Raw genomic sequence first — 9593 nt, 5'->3', positions numbered from 1 at the left:
AGGGCCTGCTCCTGCTTGTAACTGGGGAGGGCATCTGGGAGCTTCTTCCCACACTCTCATAAGCAAACGACTGCCTCGGCACCAGGGGCCCTCTAGTGGTTCAGAGGAATAAATTCTGTGTCTAAAAGTACCTGCTCTGCTCTGAGTATAGCTTCTGTGTTGGGAGACTCTTACCTCATTATTCCATCTGGTCCCCCGAATGACAGCAGCTGTCAGGCCCGGAGAAAACAATCCGTGCTTGGCAGTCCTTCTCGGTGTCCCCAGTCAACTCCCTCACCCGCTCCCCACAGCAGCTGTCTTCTCCTCACTCTCCTGAAGCCCCCCCACCACAGGCCTGGTCTCTACAGATACCTCTACCTCCTGCTTCATGGAAAAGAGACTAGAGGGCCAGCATTCGCTCAGCCTCCTCCCCACTCCCAGCACATTGCTTCCTGTCTCTAAAATATCAGGGTTCCCTCACATTTTGTTCTTGGTCCTCTTCCCACTTGACTCTCCGATGGATTCAACTTCTCCTTCTCCATACATATGACTCCCAAATCTATGTCTCCAGAGCCACACTGTCACCTGACCTTCAGAACCCAGCCATCATCCTGTCCTCATCCTCTCTTCTCCCATATTCACTTGGTTACAAAATTCTGTCCAGTCTCCCCTCCAAGCATTTCTCCAAGCCTTCCTCTCTGCTCCCCCTCCCTGCCTTGAGCCTCAGCTCATGTCCTCAGTGTGTCCTCCCCCAGGCCTCCCAACCTCCCCTCACTCCCTGCCAATCCATCAGCGTCATTGCTTCCAGAGGATTCTTTCTCAAACACAGTGGTGATTGTGTCACTTCCTTAATTTAAACCCTTCTAATTAATCTTTCAGGTTCTGAGTGTTTTTTGAACAAAATCCAAACTTTCCAGACCGTGACACACATCCCTCATGATACAGTACACTGTGCCAAGGGCCTCAGTGGACAGTTGTGCAGTGTGAGCACGGAGCCATCCAGCGAAGGGGAGGTGCTCAAGTGCAGCTGGAGCGAGGGGTCTGAGGAAGCCCCAGGCCTTCAAAGGGACGTCTTCTTTCTAATTGACATGAAGCCTCATCGCTTTCTACTCCCCCAGCTCCCTCACCACACCTCCAATCTACTGCACTCCTAGTCAATCGTCAATCACTGATGATTCTTCAAAGGTGTCGTGCTGTTTCCTGCTAGGGGGAATAACCCTGCCTAGCTTTTTGCTGTGAGTCTTCTCATCCTGTATACCAGCTGAGATGTCCCTTCAGGGGGATCTTCTCTGACAAAATCTCCCTTTCTTATATGCCTACACACCTCCCCTCCACGCTCCTGGACATTCCACCCTCGCCTCTATCACAGTCCTTGGTATCAAGAATCATAGTTAACTATCCATGTTTCTCTTCCTCTTTAGACTGTGAACTTCTTCAGGTCACGGACTGTCTTGTCCACATGTCACCAGGGTAGTTGTTCATTGTTACACAGACGTTTATCATGCACCTACTACATGTCAGGTACTTTGAAAGGCTCCCCATCCTCCAAGTCTTACAGTACACTGATGAAAGCAAAAAGTTCCTTATGTGCAGGAATGAGTTAATAAACAGGAGGGACTTGGTCAGCCATGGAATCCAAGAAAAGTCAATGTTCAATTGACAAATGTTCAACTGACAAATGAGTAGGTGAGTATGTCCCAACGCTGCCCTCAGAAGAGGAAGCCTGGCCTAGTACCTTAAGATTTCATGGTCCCAAGGGCAGGAGCAAGTAGGAGGCACGCCTACAGTGGCTGGATTCACCAGCCTACAGCTGTCAACACTTGAGTCCTCTAATTCCCCCTGTTCTGAGTCCATGTTTTCCAGACAAACTTCTGATTCTGACTTGGCTCCCAAGCAATGTGACTCCTGTTGGTCATGAGGTCTTCAGAGTCCTGGTTCCTCTGGTAGTTATTACTCATCGTAAATTACCGACTTGGATGGGCCCATCTTCACTGTGCTGACAGAAGCTGGTTTCTGGGCTCACAAGGATGAAGGCCAGATCTTGAACCAAGACAACTTTACCAAAGCAATGAGAGACATTCTGTGAAAAATCTTGGGACACAGCATCTGCAGGAGGTGGCATGTCAATGGTGCTGTGTCGCCAAGAATGAGAACATTTTTTATTTAGATAGACAACCTAGTGTAACAGTGTAATGGTACAGTAGTATTACTGTATTTACAGGAATAGTAAAACTATCTACCTAACTGTCATCATTTTCTACACACCCTTAAGCCCATTCAATTCTTGCGCAATCCTGAGCTAGAAATGCAGAGAAGTTACAGGTGAAGAAACTAAAGCTCAGAGAGATGAAGTAACAGGCCCACCATCACAGAGCCACAAGTGACAGAGCCCAGATTCAAACCCGACCTGCCCATTTTCTTTCCATTCCACCCACTACCTTACCATGCAAGACACCGTGGCTTCCCTCTCCAGTTTTGTGTCGTAGACGGGGACCATGAGCCTTCACCTACTCCGGTTCCAGCTGCTGCTTTAACTCAACACTGACCTGCCACCACTGGTGGCAACACCCACTAGCAAAGGGACCCCCGCAATGGGAGCCATGCAGAGTTGGGTTCTTCAGACATTTTGACCAGCTCCATGGAGTTGTACTCTTGTGGGCTGGCTTGTTTCTAGTGGATGGAGGTTTTTCTGCTTTTGTATAAAGACTGGCATAGACTTCCCTGTTTCTAAACAAAAAAAGTTGATATTTTAATAAACTTAAATATGATAAAAAATCATCTAAGGCGATGATAGCATGAGGTGTAAAGCCCCTGGGATGCTATTAGCAATTTGGCATTTCCATTTCTGATGGGAATGTCATTGCACTCTAGAAGCAGTGTTGTTATGATTAAGACATTGTAACTGTAGAAAGTTCGAAGTGTGTACTTCAGCATAGGAACAAATGTAAATATCCCACCAGAACCAGCTTGTGTGCATAAGTTTTTAGTGGCTCCTCCTTCACAACTAAAGTTCTAATCTCACTATAAGGAACACCAAGAGGTTTCCTAGGATCACAGGCTATTTGAGCTGCTGGGGACATGAGACCATCCAGTCCATTGTCCTCCCTTGCAGATGAGGAATCTGTGGGCCAGAGAGGATGCATGACTTGTCCCAAAGTTCATCAGGGTAAAGCCAGGAGTAAGATCCAGGTCTTCCTCTCACCAGATCAGTGCTCTTCTCTCACACCATGCTGCCTTTATGTGCCCATCTCTGAGCTTCAGTTTTCCCCTTTGTAAAATGATGTCTTAGTCAGTTCAGGCTGCTGTAATGAAATACCGTAGATTGGGTGGCTTAAACAGCAAACATTTATTTCTCACCGTTCTGAAGGCTGAGAAGTCCGAGATCGAGGTGCCAGTAGATCCTGTTTCTGGTGAGAGCCCACTTCCTGGTTTGCAGATGGCCATCTTCTTGTATCCCCACACATGGCACTGAGGACTAGGCTTCAACATATGAATTTTCAGGGGACACAAACGTTCAGTCCATAGCAAATGGGAATTAACAATAATTCCTAGATTTCAGGGTTGTAAGGATTAAATGAGATTGTTCATGTGAGTTGCCTTGTAAACTGCAGATAGCACACCAATGTCGGGAGGCGGTAGAGCGGAGTGGAAAGAGTATGTGTTTTAGAGACAGGCCTGGTGGGAATTCTCTCTTCCCATCTGCTTATCTAAGCCCCGATTTCTGTAAAATGAGATGATCCCATCTCCACATAAAGTTGTTAGGGGATTTAAATGAGATACTTTACGTAAAATTTTAATTCTGTGTCAAAATACTAAATACTAAATTCTCTGTCAAAGACAGAGAATACTAATTCTCTATTTTTCTTTTACTCTCCGCCTTTTGAAGGGAGCACTGAAATCGGTCATTTGAGAATATTGCTAGAAATAGAAGAATGTTCGTTGTAACAGGAATTGACCCAAAACAAACACAAGGGGCCTTTCCTTTTCTAAGACTGCCTACCATTTCCAAAGGTGTCAGCTTAGTGGAGAACAGGCAGAAATGACTTCCCATGAGGTTGACAAGATGTCAAGGGTTGACTGTCAAAATGAAAGCCTGTTGCTTCCGTATTCAAAGCAGGCTGTGCTCTTTGTGGGAGCCTTATTTGCTTATGTCAGGAAACACTCAGAGCTGCCATATTTATAACAGGGACGCTGTGGAAAGGGACACTATTGATTTCACTCCTTGGAGAGGGAGGGGGCAGGTATCGCCAGTCCTCCAGAGAGCTTTTCTCCTCCGTTGTAGGGGACTATGGTATCAGTAAGGGACATTTGATCAGATTTCACAGTTTTTCCAACCTGTTCTTGGGCCCAAGGTGTCCTGCTTTCCTGTTATTCCTGTGTGCAGTTAATACTGTGTCTAGGAGGTTAAGAAAGGCCACGTTTACACCTAGTCCACAGGCTCTTTTGTTTGGGTCACCTGCGCCCTGGATATCAGCCTCGGCCAGAAGGAAGGTAAAGTCCACAAGTGACTCCAACCAGACGGAGGTGGGAAGGAAGGGCTAGCGTTATGAAGCTGTCTTGTTTGGGACAGGCTTGGTAAGCAGGTCTGATTCCTGCAGGAGGTGTATGTTGAATTAATCAGAGTTCTTCATGTTCTTAGTGTCAGAAACCCAACTCAAAATGGCTTAAACAAGAAAGAGAATCCATTGGTTCTCAAAGCCAGTAAGGACACAGGTGCAGCTCCCAGAGTAGAAGAAGGATAAAAATACCAGCTTGAGGGTCCAAGGTGGCCCCCAACTTCCAGTCTGTCTCTCTTCTCTGCCCGTTTGGTTCAGTGGGCATGTCGACCTCCCCTGTCTCCAGCAAGCAGACCCTTTGCAGTTTCGGGGGAAACACGGGTGCTACAGGTCAGGCAAGGATTCCTATTGGCCAGGACAGGGTCATGTGTACCCTTTGTCCAGGGAGATGATGTCCTTTACTAGGAGAAGGGGGCTGGCAACGTCCTCTCAACACATAGCAACAGTTACTAAGCCCTGTTTAATGGGCCTCTGCCATCGCTCTTCAGGGCGGCGTCCCTGCCATCTCATGTCTCTTGGGCCAAATGGCCTGCTTAAAACTTAAGTCAGAACAAAAATTTCCAGAGCTATTTTAGGAAGTTTTATGTAACCTGTTTGTACTTCACTGCACTGACAATTTATTCTTTCATTGGTTCATTCATTCACCCGACGTTCATAAGCACTTACCATAGGCCCAGGCGCTGTTCTGGGCTTCCTGGATACCTTGCTGAATGAATGATACCTGGTCCCTGGTCTGGAAAGAAACTCAGGCTCTGTCTCAAAGGTGTGGGGAAAGGAAATGGGCAAATGGCTGCTTAGATCATTACCACACACGGATTGTAGACAGCGGAACTATGTACAGAATGCCATGGGAAGAGAGGCAGGGAGCTCATTCTGCCCGGGGCCAACTTCAGAGACACGGGCGCCCACAGACAGAATCCTGGAGCAGGGAGGTGGGCTGGCTTGAGATATGTATTAAGACTGTTTGGGGGACGATAAATAGAAAGCACATTTAGCTAACTCAAGTAAAAAGAAGTATCATACAATTACAGCTGCATTCGGGAAATCCTAGAATCAAGACCTGGAGGACCAAAGGCAACCCAGGCAGCAGATTCTGTCTCTATCTCTTGTATTTACTTGTCTCTGTTTGACTGTCTGTCTCTCTGTCTCCAACAACTCCTCCCCCCGAGATCATCTGTCTCTGCTCTTCAGTCCACATGCAAGAGCATGGCATGGGGAAGGGGAATGGGGTGAAGGGAATACTGAATGGGAGAATGGAATGGAGAGGTAGACAGAGGCCACATGGAAAAGTCCAGAGTTTCATGCCGAGGATTCCTACACGAGGACTGGAGCCTCCTGGAGGCGAGGCCATGTAAGCCTGCCCAGGAAACAAAATGAGGTGGACTGTCCACAGAGTGCAGCCTGTCACGGCAAAAGGAGGACCAGTTATTTCCAAAGAAGCAGCAAAGGAAAAGTGCCTGACCTCCAAGAGGCAGGAGGATTTCCCCTGGAGGGGCCACCTGGCAGAAGACACGTCCTAGAGAGCTAAAGGAGGATGACCTTACACCAGAGGGCCGAGAAGGAGCAGAAGGCATGCAACCCTCTTCAGAGCATCTCCTTGTCACAAGCTGGTGAGTCTTGCTCAGAGTGAAGTACGATAGAAAAAAAAGGAAAGTCCATTTACACCCACACAACCTTGTTTCCCCAGAAGCCCAGGCCCCATAGGCTTTGGAGTCAAAGGCTAATGAGACGAGTTTCTTCAGTGGTCCCCAGATCTGACCACATGGGAGTGAGCTCGCCACAGTCACAGTCCCAATTCCCAACTGGCCACAAACTGTGTGCACAACAATGCTTAGTGACAATGAATGAACTTACCTTTTCTCAGCATTCACTAAGCCAGTGGTCTGAAGAAGGATATGATGGGACGGTACCTCTCTGAGGTCCCTTCCATGGGGATGTCACCCATACCTCAATTTGTTTACTTGTGGCCTGGATTCTGAAATCACTAAAATCTCTCTCACACACACACATACCTCATCCCTTACTGGATGATTTTCCATAATTGGGCAGAGCAAATCCACATGTTCACCAAGTTAGGAAAGCTCCCAGCAGCAGCTGCTGCTATCTATTCTTACCTAAATGATGGAGCAGGAAAAACGCTTACCCATCCTCTAGATTATCCCAATCTCAAAGGCAGAGGGGTCACCTGGGTGTTCACTCTTTATTTATGTACTAAACAATTTTGTATTTGCTTTGCAAGATTTCTTCCCACCTCTATTTGCCTGGAGCAAGGATTGGGTACCATAGGGCAGAAGGAGGTGGGATGTAAGGCCACCCATTTCAAGAGGTTCTGAAACTATCTCACTCTCCTTTGGGGTGTCTCTGGGTGGGTGGGTGGTCTCATTTCATTTCTTCTCCATCTCCCACTCCCTTCCCCCTATCCCACCTTACCCCATTGGCATGGGGCCACCAAGTTTCTGATAAGTAAGAGGAGATATGCATCTGGAAGGAGAAGGCTGTGGGGCTTTAAAATGAGGTGCATTCGGGATGTGTGCTCCGTTATTTTCTTCAGCATGGGCTTGTGAAGCCAGTGCTGGCAGGTGGAGCCCAGCACTCCAGAGACTCATGAGAAGGGGAAAACCCAGGTAATGTCAACACTTACAGAAAGTCATTTTTGAGCCCCTGGAAGAGGAATCTGGGTTCCGATCCAGCTAAAAATAATAGCTTGTATTTATCAAGCCCAGACACTGTGTTAAGCATTTTTCATGGATGATGCCATCTAATCCTTACACATCCATCCTGATAAATAGAGATTATTACACCATTTAATAGAAGGGAAAGTTAGTGTTCAGAGAGATTAATAATTCACCCAAAGTCACACGCTTTGTGAGTGGCGATCAAGAATTCACATCCAAGCAGTTTGAACTCTGAACCAGTGCTTCACACTGTCTTACCACTCAGCTATGTTTTGGGGGGAAATTCCTTGACTCGTCTAAGTTTCAATTTCCTTATCTCAAGACATGATTATGATAATAGCACCTACATTTGGGGTTGTTGAGAACATTAGATGGGATAAGGAGTCTGAAGCAGCCAGCACTCAAGAAACAATGTGCAGTAGCAATTATTATGTGATGCTTTGTAAGGGACAAGCATCCCAGATCCACAATGGATGGAGTTTCCTTGAACCCTGTGCTGGCGTCCAGAGCTGTGCGGGCCTCAGTCCTCCGATCTCTTGAAGGGAGGGTGGCTCAGGATGGACCTTGATCCACAAAGGCTCCAACAGTACAAAAGAGGTCCTTATTAGGTGCAGTGTGAGGCCATTAGTCCAGCCAAGTGACCAATGCTCCTTCCTCTTGCTCTCCCAGGCCAAGACACGGTGGGCTCAGAGGGGACCCCCTGCCCATCACTCAGAGGGACACTCTTGGGCTGGCCTGTGTGCTGCTGGTGGTAGGTGGTGGGTGGTCCTTCTAGCTGGAAGGTTCCTGAGAACAGATGGGGCTCTCTGAGCTGTTTGAAGGTGGCAGCTTGATGTATATTAACTGGCAAACTTCTCATCATGTAGGGGCGGCCCGGAAGGAGGCCTGCAGTTGTGTGTGGGTGAAGGGGACCACAGAGGGAAGTTGGCAAGCGGGAAGATATGGTGTAGGCGGGCGCAAGGGCAGAGCGGTGGGCTGGCGTGCTTAGGAGGTGAGGAGGTGAAACAGCTCAGCTCATTGCTGGCTTGGCCCCGACTCCTCACCAAGCGAAGCATATTGGATAACATTTGCTTAACTGGTCTCATAAAAACAGCCTTGTAGGAGCCTGGAATCACAGTGTGGTGCTGAGAGGCCTTGCAGCTCTCTTGGTGCAATCTGCAGACAGGAAAGGCAGCCCAGAGAGGGCAAGATATTTGTTCCAGTTGCACAGTAACCTCTCTTCGTCCTGGATGATGGTTAAAGGCAGTCTCTTTATAAATAAATCCAACTATTCAGACTTTATTTTGCTTTTTTTTTTAAGTTTTAAAAATGTGGTTATCAACACAAAAGGAGTTTTGAAAGAAAAGAGAAGAATTCATATTCAATACCCTAATTATGATCATTTTGTGCTTTCGTTTTCAGGCTTTTAAAAATGTATATTTTTATGCAGTTGCAATCATGGTGGAGAAAGAAAATTCTGCTTTCTCATTTAATAGCATGACATTTTCTCATGCTACAGTCTTTAGAGTTGTCACAAAAACCATACTATGTAGTTGAACAGTAAATCAATGTTCAACGACACAGAATTGAACTCATGAAATCTGACTGTATTGACTTTAGTTACAACTTTCTTGGTGACAGCTTCAGGTCTGTCTAGCGTCCCTCCTGTACTATTGAGACAAACCATATTTTACAAGAAGATAATTTGTAGCTAATTGAGAAACAAGCCTAGGCAGGAAACTGCCGGGAGTCGCCTAGAACCCCAGACATCACCAATGTTTATGTTCTGCTAAAACAATGGCTCTCATTTCTGGTGCACATTAGAATCCCTTGGGGAGATTTTGCAAAATATTGATGCCTAGATCCTACACCCAGAGATTCTGATTTCATTGTTCTAGGATGGGACCCAGGCATAAGTATTTTTTTCGAAGCTTTCTGGGATCCTAATATGCAGCCAAGATGGAAAACCACTGGTGCAACAGGCCAAATCTTTAGAAAGATCCTCACCACGTGTCACATAGAGGATAAAGGCAGATTAATTAGAATCCTGTCCTATAGCAGAGTAGAGACTTTTGTCATTTGAATAACTTGACAGCTGCAATTTGCATAAAACATACTTAAAATTGTTTGGCAGAATGTAGGCTAAGAATAATGAGAGGGTTGTTTAATGGGAATTAAGGTGACCAGAGGGACATCTCTGAGCGTGTTTTGAAAGGGAAGCGGTGACATAGATTTATTCCTGGCCCATGAAAAGGCCTTGATGGCTTTCTGATTCTGAGGTTCAACAGAAGTTAAAAGACCTGGGTTGGCGTTGTCCTGTGAACTAACAATATATAGTTTTCATTTCAGCTGGGCCTGTTTTGGATGCCCGTAGGCCACCCTCGTGACTAAAGTACCCCAGCCC

The sequence above is a fragment of the Equus przewalskii genome, chromosome 18 (assembly GCF_037783145.1).
Source record: "Equus przewalskii isolate Varuska chromosome 18, EquPr2, whole genome shotgun sequence".
In the NCBI taxonomy this organism is placed as follows: Eukaryota; Metazoa; Chordata; class Mammalia; order Perissodactyla; family Equidae; genus Equus; species Equus przewalskii.
Note: the sequence above shows the minus strand (reverse complement) of the source record.